The sequence below is a fragment of the Penaeus monodon genome, chromosome 22 (assembly GCF_015228065.2).
Source record: "Penaeus monodon isolate SGIC_2016 chromosome 22, NSTDA_Pmon_1, whole genome shotgun sequence".
NCBI classification, from domain to species: Eukaryota; Metazoa; Arthropoda; class Malacostraca; order Decapoda; family Penaeidae; genus Penaeus; species Penaeus monodon.
In genome coordinates, this window is record NC_051407.1 from 30,538,133 (window position 1) to 30,538,422 (window position 290).

Sequence of the window (290 nt, forward strand, 5' to 3'; positions counted from 1 at the left end):
CTAACATGAAGAATGGAAATTTGCAATGTTCATTTGGCTGTATAGCACAGATGAAAGCGAAAGAGGGAAATGGATGAACTAACATGAAACGAGAGGCCGTAGTTTATTACATTTTATTTGTAAATCGCTTCTGTAGACACGTTGGATTTTAATTTCCTGGAAAAAATGTGAACAAAAAGTATGCAAATTCATTTTTTTTTTTAATGCTCGTGGATATATCAAAGGAAGCGTCCCGCATGCAGAGCTGTGTACTGTTCTTGGTGTTATTTTCAACACTCACATGGGAAGAG

The 290-nt window shown here is 36.2% G+C and overlaps 1 protein-coding gene across 1 annotated transcript in view; it reads left to right on the forward strand.

The window, feature by feature from the left end:
* The window catches only part of LOC119587086 (cyclin-dependent kinase 14-like), a gene marked incomplete at its 5' end in the record, with an annotated part of 168,602 nt that overhangs the window by 164,325 nt on the left and 3,987 nt on the right, over positions 1–290 (forward strand).